Source organism: Anticarsia gemmatalis, chromosome 7, assembly GCF_050436995.1.
Source record: "Anticarsia gemmatalis isolate Benzon Research Colony breed Stoneville strain chromosome 7, ilAntGemm2 primary, whole genome shotgun sequence".
Lineage (NCBI taxonomy): Eukaryota > Metazoa > Arthropoda > Insecta > Lepidoptera > Erebidae > Anticarsia > Anticarsia gemmatalis.
This window is the reverse complement of record NC_134751.1, coordinates 1259006-1273085: the sequence shown is the minus strand read 5'-3', so window position 1 is coordinate 1273085 and position 14080 is coordinate 1259006. Positions and strand designations below refer to the sequence as shown.

Genomic DNA, 14080 nt, shown 5'->3' with positions numbered 1-14080 from the left:
CGGTCACTATGTTTGTAAATGTTGGGATAGTGTAATGATGTCATGCATAGTGTATAGTCCTGTTTCTGATGTGATATAGTTTCGTTTTGCAAAGCGTTTTTTTTTGTAAAATCTTTGCTTATATACCTTAGTTTCTGAAGAATGATAGTCTTTATGATTTTTGGAAGTGTAGAGCTAAAAGTAAAAAATCGATTTGAGTTGTCATTAATAATTATACTTTTCTAGATACAGGAAATACTATAGGTTAGTATTTAGTTTTGGTAACTTTTATTTAAAAACGGCGCACACAGTGATGTTTGGGTTTTCATTCCTAGCGCTTGTCACGGGGGGCGGTTTTGATGTAATATCATGGATAGCGATTTAGAAAATCTGATTGTAGGTATCGACTTTTCATGTTTTACAATATTTGCAATAACTTAACAATCGTTCAAACAAATATTTTGGAAAGAAAATCACACAAAACATTATTCCTTAAGAACGATAAATTAGAGAGCAATTACGATACAATAATAATCCTTTAGAAAAAAGAAAATAAACCACAGCACATAAACTACGAGAAGATTACAAAATAAACAAAGTTATTCATTCGCTTCGCAGAACTGAGAAGGTTACTGAGAAATTCTAACGACGCGAGATAGTGAGAATACACACTTGTACATACTTTTATAATATTTAAAAGACTTTTAGATCTTCACAATAACTCTCTGCGCAGTTAAAGATAAACATATCTAGTCCTTAATTCCTCAAAGCAACAACAGGCTTTTCCATTGCAGGTTATGAAGTATCTTCATAGCAATTAATAAAGGTATCTTTTGATCGAATTTTCATAATTAAAGTTTAGAAAATACACATTTTATTAGTCCCATAAATTGTTGAAAATATCTTCATACTTTAAAAAACAGGTCCAAGTTTCAAGAAAGAATGTCAAACATTTTCGCTTCTCTCTAAATTAGAATTTCACGCTCAAGTCTATAAAGATTGAAGCAAATACATAATTTGGTGGGAAAGCTCCAAAGAGGCATAATTATAATTAACTTATTCCACAATCTTTTACACTTCTCGTTCTTTTAGCTTTTCATTTTCTTTACTTATCTTCTAAGTGAAATTTAACCATTTTTCCACTAAACTTAATTAGTACTTTATCAAAACAAACTGCGTAAGACTATGTTAAAATAAAGTTAGATAATCTGTATTATACTTTATTTTGCGAAAGCTTGGAGGAAATTTAAGAAACTAAATAATATTAATGTAGTGTGTTCAACCAAACAACAATTTCAACTATACTCAATCATTTTGATTATTATAATTAGTGGTCAACCCGTTTTTGTTAGGTACAAATATTCAGTTGTAATAAATACCACATTGTTTTAATTTTACATGTATTGTTCCTAACTGAATTGTTATTCCAGTCATAAGTACTGTACGAACATACACGTAGCTACGGAAAAAAAACTAGATCTTTATACATTTTTGTATATTATATCTGCAAAAACTAAATTCTACTAAATTGTAAGTCAACTTTAAAATATCTCAGTCACTAGCACAAAGTTTATAAATACTATAATAATATACAAAGCATGTAATTTGATTATTTAAAATTGAGTCACGTTTCATAGTACAGCCATATGAGATCATTAGGATGAAACTATTCTCACCCCTCTAAATCTATTTGACCTAAGTTATAATGTTATTTGTGTAAAACATTAATAAACCCTTTAATGACCCTATTTTATGGTCCTAATAAACTCGAGACCAAAATTAAATTAGCGTAATCAAAACTGCGTGGCTTGCGTATCAGTTCTAGACCGAGCTACTTAAGATCTAAGCCTAGATAGGTCTGGGTTTCGGCCTGGGTTTCGACGTAAATCATCTCGACCGCTGTAACGACGAATACTGAGAAATTCAGCTATACGTAGTGAGATAACAGAATTTTGTATGAAATTGTAATTATTCTTAGAATATAGTAATTTCTAAGTTTAGAAACTTTTGTACAATATGAATATGTTTTCTTCTGCTTTGAATTATTTAAAATATTGTAGTTAAATAATATTGCTTTTGAAGTTACCAGACAATATTAAAATTTTAGTACTTTTATACTTTATGTGCTTGGTTAAACTTAACTTTACTATAAAAAAATCTTTAATAGAAATGACTACATAATTTTTTGTTTATTGTCGTTGTCGAGCAAAAGTTAAAATAAGCATTCTAAAAACTTTAGTCAATTTTCTATCGTTTAAACTTTTGAACTAATGCTACTGAACAATTTTATTTGAAACACTCCCGATAATAATACCTATAAAAGATTGGACATAGTTCTTAGAACTTAGTCAAAATACAAACACAATAATAGAATACGGAATCCGATCTCTATTGATATTTAAAACACTAAAGCATGAAAGACCTTTTACTACCCTTAAAAAGTTTCTTATATAACCAATTACTATGTAACACAATTTTATTTCATCACTTAATATATTATATCCGTGCAGATCTTCTCATATTTAAAATTGAGCAAAATAAAAATAAATATACTCCTACAAAACTAAACCAGTCATAAGCACAATATGAATAAAAGTACAAATTAATATTCTTCAACCGTAAGTGTAACTTAACAATTATTATTGTTTATCTACGTGGCGATCCTTACTTTATGCCTAATTCCAATAACACATTTTAAAATAAAATATATAAAAAATACCCTACAATTTAATTTCACGTCTATAGTGACTGAAACATGAGGACTCTGTCCATTTAACGGTTGAAAAGGCAAGTTATTTAAGAAACGTGGGCGGAACAAGATTAGCAGTCTGTTTGTCTGACATGCTTTTCAAACTTCATTATAATGTTACAGAACGTATTTAGATTATGTGACTTGGGTTACGAGGGAAGGTTTTACGAAATAATCATTTTAAGTTATTTCGTGAAATAAAATAAAAGTTTAGGACTTCAACTATCTGTCTTGTATCTTCAACTATATGTGTGTTAAATAAGTAATAAACTATCTATAAATTTTATCCAAATATAATTTAATGTTTCTAACTTTAGCAAACATACTACTCTAACTCTAACAAACTAACAATCAGAAGTGGTATTATTTACAAGATAAGTAACGTTATTATTTCCTGTATTGTGATTATAATACAACAGGGATTATCACGTTGAAACATTAGTATTTGAAAGCAACAATATCACCCATTAAACTAAAATTATTTTAATCATTATAATTTAAAAAGTAGTTGTGACAATATTAACTAACTCAAAATATATTTTGAAAGAACTAACAATCAGAACCAAAAATAAGATTCTAACATGAAGATCCCTCTTTTGATATAAGCTTACTGTCAACCTTTAGAACAGAAAAAGGTTTTTTTTTTCAAATCTATGCGATAATACTGCAAAAGTAATGAATTAACACTGAACTATTACAAATATAAAATACAATAACCAAAGCTCTACGATGTTTTCCGAGCTCTGTGTTATTTAAAGTCAAAATTGAAAAGAATAACTTTATAACAAATTGATACCCAATAGTTTTCCAAAATACCAAAAAACAAATGAAACCAAACCGAACAATGTTTTGGCAACAGAACACGAGCCATTAAATGGAAAAACAAATAAAAAAAATTGTATGTGCGCGTGTATTGTTTTTCACCGAACGTTTCGAAGAATTTTCGAGTAAATACCGGGAATTGAACCTGTATGCTACTTGGTTAATGGCGGTAGAGTTAATAATGGTATTTCATAATTATTGCAACGTGCATGCCAATTTAGTTTAGGTGATAAAACGACGGTTGGGTTCAAATCACAAAATTGATAGTTTCGACTCTCATTAGTCAAAAAGAACTAATAACATATTATTATAATAAACAAAAAAAATTCAAACTGTAAACAGTACATTTAACAAACTGTATTATTGTATGAGTAAAAAAATGGTACGTATATTAATAGGAGAAGGTCCGAAAACTCATACCAACTTCTAAATTGTTTGACAGTAAGATAAACCCTAGGAAGATAAGATACAACCCAAAATCACTGCAAAGATAATAAAACCTCACTCAAAAGAAATTTTCCCACTTATAAAGAACGAAATCAGCGGGCCCTTTAACTAATTATACCAAATTTTCCTCTTTCAACATTTCCTATTATACCTATTTTCATATAAAATTTACACTTACCTATTTAAATTCCTTAATATCTAAACATGGCACGTTTAAACACATTTATTTTAATCTAATTACGACACTAAAAGCGAATTTTGCGTACACTAAAATTTACGTAGATACGTAAGGATGAAGGCTGTCTAGAGCCGCGCGCGACCGGTCGCTGTGACAGCCAGCTATCGACTGTCAGTTACGGTCAACACAACGTGGGAGACCGAGCTGCAGTGACTACTGCGCATGCGTGGTGCAACTAACTCTTCTCTCAGAACATCTTACTGCCAACAAACCCAATTTCCACCCCATTCAACCCTTTCTCAACTCTATTTGGTTCGTCATAAGGATGTTTTGCAATGTACAAATAAAGTATGCAGGTATGCAAACGGCGTGAACCGTTTAAAGAAAGTTTAGAACCACATGTCGGTCCAAACGAACTCGCTCGGAGTAAAGTTGTTGTTTGGTTTAATGAATGAAATCTGTGCGGCGTGAATCATGATGTTCGTGACTCTGTTTTGTTTACTGCTAACTTTTTATCTTATGGAACAGAAAGCATTTTCTTAGAATGACTTTTGTAAATATAGTCAAAGGTTCGTCGAAGAGCGCGTGTAACATGGCCTGTAGACACACACGGTATATTATGTCATCTTGGTAATGTCTTAGATAGTAATAGCGCGTCAAAATCTTTGACAAACGAATGTACAACATTTCCTAATAGTGTTAAAACTTTGAAATAATGTCAGGAAAAGAAATATTTATAGATTTTCTTCAGTGTGATTAGCGATGAGGTGTAAAGTGTTAAAATTCTTCTCAGCAACGTTGATATTTAAAGTTGAACTCGTATCAACCCCCCATTGAATAAGAGGGTGACGTTTTTACGACTAGAGAGCATTTTATGTGCGATTTTTTCCGCTTGATATGACTTGTGCAGTAAAACGAAGAATCCTAAAGAGAGTTGAAAAAATCTCAACAGTATTTTAGATGTTCAAAATACTCGACATAAACTTATCAAATACTTAATATTATCCCTGAAACGTTAATGAAATTATTTGGTTTTCTGCATAGCTTACTTAAACTAGATTTTGCATCTAAAACCAGACTTTATCTGTACCTAGAATTCGTTTTAATAAAAACACTCTAGGCGTTGATCTTGGTAATAAGCTTAAAGTTTTATTACGTCTAAAACCCAGAAATTACATAAATTTATAAACGCTCCTATATAAATTTAATCAAATACATAGTCAGTCAATCTTCTCCTTTATACTAATGAGTACAAAGACAAAATATTTACTTGCAATGTTTGCATGTTTGCATTTAAAATTTTCTACGGCATCCATTCCCCCAAACAAACACGTGCATTGTATTTATCTAATTCATTTCACACCACAATAGACACAATGAAACCTACTAACTTTAATTTTACGCGACGGGTGGTCTGCAACCCTCTGCTAAATCGTCTTAGGGGTTAAATAGTACCCCATATCACACCCTTTAAGCGTTCGTGATCTATGGGGCTGCGATTTCATTATAACCCCTCTTTTATGGCTAAGGGTAGTACTGCTCACCACCTCATTAGTTAAGCGAGGGGTGATGTTATGAATTTTTATGATTGAATTAAATATGGATCAGTTTTTGCGCGAGTACGTCTATGAATAAGAGACGACAGTTTTTGCTTAGGGATGTAGTGTATTAATATTATGAAATGTTGAAGCACGTGTATGGTATGATTTTGTTATGCAAAAGACTATATTTTGACTAAATAAAGCTATTATTAATATACAGGATATATAAATAAAATGACAACTTTCCATTTTCAAAATTTCGAGGAAAGAGTGGGTAGAATGACACTCCCACTCTTTACTCAATTTATTTTCGTCAATCTCATATATAGAAGACAATGACTTTTTGCTAAATTACTAATGAATAACATAACGGTAATAAAATATTGGAAAAAATATATTTTGTAACTAAGGGTGCTCCTACACAGCAGTTATATAACGTTAGAAACTGACTTATAAAATTTGTTTTTAAACAAAATTGGTTTAAAATTGTATCAAAATTGTTTTATTATGGTGTTACACAATGTTGTATAACGTTATACAACATTGTGTAACGTTATATAACCTAGGACACAAAGAGCATAATTACCTACTTTTAATTGTACATACTCTTAAATACTTATGGAACAGTAAAAATCGGATAGAATTTAGCTTAATAGCAACAAACTTAATTTAAAAAAAAAACTCATATTTACTGAATATTTTTTCTCTTATTCCTAAAGGAGACACATGCCCAACAGTGAGACATTTTTTCTTAATATAATGTAAAATTATATATCTTTACAAGTCTTACGCAGAAACTGCGTAGGCGTTTCATAGAAATACATAATATCATAATATATTTATACTTCATGAGAATTCACATCTTGTCTAGGACAGAAAGCCCCAATTATTTGTCATGGCAATACTACTTTTTTCTCGTTATTCCGAATAGGTCATTATTTGTTGCTGTCTTTAGGGAAATAACGCCTGAAAATGGATGCTGAAATGTGAAAAACAATATCGATATTTTTTCGTTGTTACGTTCATACGTAGAGGAACTGATTGATAATAGTTGCTGCGTATACAATATTTTTATCTACAATATTTGATGGTACAGATTACCTTTGAACTATCGTTTATTGAAAGATTCTTCCAACTTTTGCATGGGTTTTAACATTATTTTTATAATTTAATGCTAAGTTGCGAATATGCTTGTTTTTTTTTAATACGTCATATTTAGTTATTCTCTGTATTCTTTAAATTCTGGTTCATTTACCTAACTTCTATATATTGGAAATGGAAAACAGTTAACGTTTTAGTATATGAACAATGAGGCCTTTACTTACTTTTTGAAAAATGAAAAGATTTTTAAAAGTTTTTACTGTTTTTGTTTGTTAGTTAAAAAAACAACATCATCCCATGGTTGATATCGCGTAAAATCCGTCAATGCGGACGAAGTCACTAGCTGAAGTTGTGCTTATAAATAGAGAACGCTTTGTTTTTTTTATTATAAAGGAAAAACAAGTAGTTATTGTAGGGGAAGTGACGTCACATCCGATAGTTGTTATTTTTGCTTTATTGACGCAATTTCCGTATTATTTTCATATTAAATTATTGTATTTGTGTTGTTTATGATATTTGTTTAGTTACTAAATAATTTATAGAAAATATATCAATTTGGCTTTGACATTTGATCGAACAAATATCTAGTAAAAAAGTATTTTTTAATCTGCACGCTTGAGGGTTCTTTAACAGTTTCATAAGAAAATAGTTGTGCGTACATTTAGCGTTTGTTTGGTTGATATGGTAAACATACGCATAATTACTTTTTTGATGACACTCACTTGACTTCACACTTGTTGTAATGTTTCAATGTTTTCATGTAATCCGTTCCATTTTACTAAAGTATAGGGTTTCAAGAAGTTGTACAACCCCTTCCAAATAGTGAAAATGTAATAAAGGTTTATTTATAGCCTGTAAAGAAATCTCTCCACACCCTTATAGAAAGATGCACCCCAAACACAACCCCATCATAAAATATTATCATAGATCTTAATAAACATCAATACGACATCTATCTATTTATCATTATAAAAAAATACAATTTTGAAATGTATGTAAGCACAATGCCTGAGAACATTTTATCTAAGAATCAAAAACCAATTGAATTTTTTTTTGTATGTTCCTAATTATGTGTGACGACCACGACCAGCGACAAGATCGACGGCTTCATAGCCTATCCGATGCTTGGAACTTCCATACTCAGGCACTTAATTCCTTAAGCATTTTTTGACTTTGACGAAACTAAGAAATAAAATTTTTGACCCTACCCGGGGATTGAACCCGCGGCCATGTGCGGCAGTCGCATACACTACCGATCATGCTATAAAGGCAGTTATGTTTTTTACAACGTACTCGAATCAAGTCGGGGAGTGTCGCTACTCATACAATAAATCTCTCACCCTGCTTCATACATGTTAAAAGAATTTATCCGACACCCTGTATGAAGCATTACATCAAATATTAAGAGCAAAGGTACGTTATCTTAACGTTAAAGTACTCTTGAGACTACAACTATATACGAATTTGTTTTAAATAATAAATCTTGATGTATGAATCGCTATTGCTGTTTTGATGTAAAAAATAATAGTATCTGTGTTTAAGAAATGAGAATTCTCGAATGATATGGCAAATGAAGGGTTTTGTTTTTCATTTAAAGGCGAGCATATTTCTTTATCTTTAACATTTTATTCATAACATGAGAATTCTAATCTACTTTATTAGTTACTAGACTATGCTTACAGCACGGCCATTGTCGATATATTTATAAAGTAGGTAATATTCTTCTGTGTAACTTTGTCACTAGATTCAGCCGTTTAGACACATTTTTTATTATTTTACTACAATAATACGGATTGATTACAAGTAAACTACTTAAAGTGTTATTAACATCTATGTAAGTCTACTTTAAACAAAACCTACGCCATAAAATAAACTTTTGCTTTGAAATGCCTACTAACTTTTAACTTAACATAAAACTACAACTAAAACGATTTTATTACCAGCTTTTATTTAAAGCACGCTAAATCTTAAATCCTTAAATTCTAACCTAAAACACTGGTGTTTTAGTACAAAAATCGTGACAAAATAGGCCGTACATCTTAACCCTCAAATCATTGAGCGACTGAAGAAAAAGCGCCGACGAAAACGCGTCATTAAAATGTAAAAGTCGACGCGGCAGTACAAATAAACTGTCTTTGAGCCAAACTGAGGGTGCGGTGCTTGTTCAAGATGAGTGAGGAATGAGCGAGGTTGGTTATATTGAATCATTGATTGCGATTGTATTTTTGAATGGATAGTCAGCCTTAAGGAAATATTTTTGATTAGTTTATTATCTTTCTTATGGGTTTCAAAACGTAATTATTACAGTACTTAGTATTACGCAACCATTTATACTGTTGTCTATCGCATAAGTTTATTGTAACGATAGATGTTATTGTATGATATTGTAAGTGTCTGATAGAAATGAATATCTTCATAATTACATAAAAAGAAAAGACACTACTTAGGTTGACTTTAGCATATCTATCTCTATAAAAACAGTGTTCAATTCAGATCTCTTGAACTGAATTTCAATTTCATTTACACAAGTTTTTGAACCTTCAAAATATCATAATGTAGGTGAAAATATATTTTTATATATTTTTTTTAATGGTTAGATCATTTTATTCTTATCGATAAAAAGTACAGAGAGACATTTTTAGTAAAGTATTTTGGACCTTACAAATCCTGTTACAGTCAAGCTCATCTTCCACTTAACCCAACTCTACGAAGCGACATCTAATTCTTTAATTATAAAATGCAAATTGTAGAAAATCTGAGACGGCAATCAATGCGTCCCGCGGGACGTTTATGGCGTGGAAAGCCGATAGGCAGTAAAACGCATTGTGCCTAGTGTTCACAGAATTAGTTCACAGTACCTACCGACTATGATGGAACACGTTTTGTACAAGCTTTTGAGGGTTGTTTTATGAGGGATTTGTTTTTGTGTTTTAAAGTTTATTGGTTTTTTGAGGCGTTTATTAAGTCCGACTTGTTTCTACAATTAGTGATAGACAGAAGCGTTACTTTACTTGTGTGTCAATGTTAGTTAAAAGTTCGATTCCCATCTGAAGCAATTAGTAATCCCGGGTTTGGTCGTAATTTTTCATCCGATTTCGAAGCACCCGCGAGACGATAAGAACCTTGCTTTTGGCAAGACTTTTTCAAAAGTCCTAACTCACGCACCAAAAAATCTGTTCATAAATATCTTTATAATACATGAATCTATGAACTAACTACTATAATATTACACACTCCAAAACGTTCATAACCTTATATGAACCACGAACCTTATATTAGTACTCCGCCAACGCTTTAAATCTCGAAATTGTACACCTATACAACAAAGTAGTGATGCAAGTGATAAACTGTAAGCATCATATTCAAATTGACTGAATTTAACGCAGCCTTTGAGAGGCTCTTAAATAAACTCTTTGGTTAGTAAACGATCAGAAAAGAGGTAGCGATTGAAAGGCTCTTAGTACCTTGAGCAAAAGCATACCCATATTTTTAAGCAGATTTTATTATAAAAATAATTCTTAACTAAGCATTTCACTAGCGTTGTCACAATATTTGTCACGGGTCCTTACTGAGATGAAAGATGAGTTTATAAGAAACTATTCATCCTTTCAATAACTGTAAAATAAACTCACTAGTAACTTTTAATGCAAGGTTTCTCCATACAATCCACCGCCTAAGAAAATGTATTTTTAAAGCACAATATTTTACTTTAAAATGACCCAATTCGTTTCAAATCGATTACTTAAATACCACAACAAACATCCAGAAATATTCTATCACCCATCGATTTCAACCTTTACAAGTCTTTGTCCCAAACATCTCTCTTCCTCCTTACGCTTTCACAGCACGAAATGTATCTCGTACAGCAACAAAGTGTCGATGCAGGCGATAAACCGGGATCGTATTTAATTCGCCACAGTTTAACGGAGCCGCGGAACAGATGTCGCCTTAATAAAACCAAATCATTGTTCGCTCAGTGCTTTGTTCTTGAGCCAAGAAAACATTGATGTGGTATATTGGGCAGAGATTGTAGAATTCTGAAAAGTTGTTCGTAGTCGTGTTTCTTATATTTGAGTGTCTTGTTCGATTTAGAATATTGGGGTTTGATGGTTTAATATTTTAGTAGATATTTCTATTTGTACGTATTTATGGGTGTTGTTAAGTGTTTTTGTAATTCCATGCTGTGCATGTATAATTGTTGCTTAAACGATCGCGTACTTAATTTTTTTTTTTTCTTGACAATATGCATATTTTTTTAAACTGATCGATTTTCAATAACTGTGATGATTTCAACTTATATTAATTGTACATAAATGTAAATAAATGTACATACTATTACGACGTAGCGGTGCATAATATTCACTACCATAATTCACCTCGTACATGGCGTAGTTAATACAATTTATACATAGAACTGGCCGTAAAATTCGGTCATTACATTACAACCTCAACAGAACTTGTAAAATATTATAGTTGACAATCAATTGATATTATATCAATATCGTCAACACCATATATTATATTTTTTAAGAATAAAGTCTTAATACTGTCGCATCCACTATCACTACAATTTTATTCTTCACAGCTCGTTGTACTCTAGATCTATCATGCGAACATTAGATCAATTCCGACAAAACGTCCAGCGATGGAGATCGATACTGAGAATTACACAACTATTACTTTGATATCAATCTTCTAAATGAAAAAGTCTATCTGTCCGTTTGTTACGCTTTCACATGAAAACCGCTGAACCTATTTTAATATAGAGTATAGCTTAGCTTTAGCTTAAGACAGGTATTAAAACGGGATATAACATCTTATGCAATAAGTATAAAATTGTTTTATGGAGGTAATCGGCTTATAAAAACATTTTTTTAAGAATCCTCAGACTTATGGGCAAATTAGACCTTATTTAATATAACTTCCAAACGCAGGTTTTCTTTTAATGCAACATAGACAAAAACAATATTATTCACTACCTGCATCACTTTACTTACAAAAATATATAAAAACCCAATCAGCACTAAAACGAACTATCTACCAAAACTACGAACAATTATATACATATGTCGTTAACCACAGAGAAATTCATTAGCACAGCCATACCGACCGAAGTTTAGTGGTCTGTTTATTAAAATCGATGCGACCACGCCACGACCGCGCTGCGACTACGCGCCGACCACGCGACGACCACGCGCGACCACACGTTCAGCAAATAGTTTAACTTTATGGTTATATTTTAGTTTTGTTTTAATTTTTGAGGTTGTTTTGTTATGGCAACACCAACGTGTGTTGGCTGTTGAAAATGTTGTATTTGCTTTGAAAGTTTGGATATACTTCCGACAGACTAATAATAATTTTGAGCATACGCAACTAATTTAAACAAAATCCTGATCTTATGCTAGTGTCAGGCAATGCTTTTAACGTTATTTTTTTATGAAAACATTTGCCTAATGATCGGATTACAAAAAGTTTTTAACTTTAGTATTCCTTTGTTACCCAAAAATAGTTTGAAGGAAGTTTTACCCTTAACTTGGTAAGTAATAATTTACCAAATAGTGCTTATAATTTGTTCTGTCCATTTTGCAATTAATGTCTAAAATCTTTGTAAATTTAACCTGCAACTTATACACGAAATTGTCTTTAATAATAATTACAAGCACTTTTTCCAAAACACTCATAATATTCGAGTATCGATGGGTGCGGTCCAAAAGCGTTATTTAAAGCGTGCGCATGCTGCATTGTCAGTTGACCACTATGATAAATGAATGCAATGACAAATGACAATGACGCCACGTTTTTTGGCGCGATGTAGCGGCAACGTAATGTTGCCGGTTTCAACGAGAATTTATTTTGTTTTGGGTAGACAAGAGATTATTTAACTAATTTTATTTAAAGTCCGCAAAACAGTGACGTTAATATTATTGACAGTCAAGTTGCAAACTATTAAAAATCAGTTTGTAGAGCAATATTATTTTAACTGCCGTTTTGTTTTCAATAAGAGTTTACTTTTCTATCGCGCGAAGGTAAAAATGACGTCAAAGGCCTTCGGGCGGCATGAACGACTTTGTTACTAGGTTGACCACTAACCATACGATAAAAAAAAGAAGAAGTCTTATGCTTATAAAAATCTCATACAACACAGTAATAAAGTCAGTTAGAACTTTACTTTGATTGGCCTTGCTTCGGCCGGGTTCACTTGCTGCATAACCAGTTCGTCGTTGTTGTATTACCAATGAGCCTAATACCAAAATTGAGTGCATTCGTCAAGTACTAATAAAACAGGTAGTCTATCAAACAGAATGTAAACAAAAACTGCAATCACAGCGGCGACTGTTTACTGTGGCCGAGTAGATAATGGTCGGTTATTATAACGGTAACAAGCAAACGTGGCCACTGGTCTGCGAGCTAATATTTGTGTACCAACAGTTGAGGTAGTAGCGGTTCTCGATTTAGGAACAAGCGAGTTTGCAGTGAGTTTTGTTGGTGCTTGTGAGTTTCCTTTTCAGCAGCTATTACTAGTCTTATTACTGTCTACGCCGACAGGTCATTATATTTATTCGTAAATGTGACTGACAATGATGCCAGAGAAAGTAACAAATTAATTTAGAAGCATTCGATTTTGAAGTCGATAAATCGCTGAATTTCATAATAAATTATTGCTGTCCCAAAACTATAACAAACTGAAACTTTAATCTTAAAAAGTAAGTAAATGACGGCACATAAAGTATGTTAACTTGTTTTTTTTTGCCAAAAAACAACTCCACGCGACTGTTTGCAACTTGATATTACCACATTAAATGTTCTCAATAAGTAATATATTGCACTATTTTAGTTATTTCATGCATGGTTTCTGAGTACATAATAGCGTTTTTTATGAGTTTAAGCGCTATTGAATAGATAAACTGCCGCTAAATATACCTCAGAAACCAGAGGCAAGTCCTACAACTCACTATTACCTTATTACAAGAAACCTTAGTAACGCTCACCACAGTATCACCTCATAATAATATGCATTAAATAGAGTTTGAGCAAGCGGTTTGTCCTCGGACCTCCAAATTACAAGCTTGTAGAGTATTTGATCGTTAAGCGCATGCTAAGAGCCGTTACAATAAGTTATTGAAGCCTGCTCTCCACTGATTAGAGAAGGGCTTAGTGGGTGTAAAATATTGTTATTGTTAATCATTATATTATTATTGTCATTATTATGTTAGTTTAACGGTATTAGTGTTTAAACGAGGAATAGAAGCGTCAGCAAGATTA

At 31.8% G+C, this 14080-nt stretch overlaps 2 protein-coding genes across 4 annotated transcripts in view; one reads left to right on the top strand and one right to left on the bottom strand.

Moving 5' to 3' along the window:
- Gnmt (Glycine N-methyltransferase) overlaps positions 1-14080 on the top strand; it is a 176219-nt gene that overhangs the window by 49896 nt on the left and 112243 nt on the right. The gene's annotated exons all lie outside the window — the stretch shown is intronic.
- Positions 1-14080, bottom strand: part of LOC142974245 (protein O-mannosyl-transferase TMTC1-like) — a 211857-nt gene that overhangs the window by 129891 nt on the left and 67886 nt on the right. Inside the window, exon 1 of one of the 3 annotated variants that reach the window (XM_076116435.1) lies at positions 4176-4320. The exons of the other annotated variants lie outside the window; for them this stretch is intronic. The gene's annotated coding sequence lies outside the window, so the exon portion shown is untranslated. Of the gene's footprint in view, positions 1-4175; positions 4321-14080 lie in introns of those variants that run through there. 3 annotated transcript variants of the gene reach the window in all.